The sequence below is a fragment of the Peromyscus eremicus genome, chromosome 6, assembly GCF_949786415.1.
Source record: "Peromyscus eremicus chromosome 6, PerEre_H2_v1, whole genome shotgun sequence".
Taxonomy (NCBI): domain Eukaryota; kingdom Metazoa; phylum Chordata; class Mammalia; order Rodentia; family Cricetidae; genus Peromyscus; species Peromyscus eremicus.
Window position 1 is genome coordinate 34,113,147 of NC_081421.1, and position 658 is coordinate 34,113,804.

Consider the following 658-nt stretch of genomic DNA (forward strand, 5'->3'; position numbering starts at 1 on the left):
GACTCTTGTATGTGCTTAGAAAGTTTACCTAGCAATGATATCCTTTTGAAACCAGGCATTTGGCAATGGCATTAGTAAAAGTTAAAATTATAGTTGGTCTTGGGGTACTAAAAATACAATACAGTGCTGCAGACCAAATTTCCTAATGCAGTGAGGTGAAGGATGGTGAAGGGATGGGGGATGGGGGAGGTGTCCTAGCTGGGCGTGGGGTGGAGTGGCACTGGAATGCACGTGTGTGTGCGTGCGTGCATATGCGTGTGCGTGTGCATGCGTGTGCGTGTGTGTGTGTGTGTGTGTGTGTGTGTGTGTGTGTGTGTGTAAGAGTTTCCGGGTGAGGAAGGGTAAAGAGATTTGCTAAGGCAATAGTGTGTGTTTCTTACTAGCAGAAAAAGTAATTTTTGCACAACCTAAAATTTCAGAGTGTTAGCTTTCACTTTTGCTCTTCACCTTTGCCGTCTCTCCCCTTTGAGGTGATAACACAGAAGTATCTTTTAGAAGCCATGTCTTCAGCTCTCCTAATATTGGCCTTTCAGTTTCCTTCAAAAAATTTAAGTAATAACAGTGATTTTTTCACATCCCTCAGTGCTCTACAGAATCAGCGAGGAAACTGTAAAACTTGGGTGTGAGATGATGTAAAGTTGGAATTATCCCGCAAGCC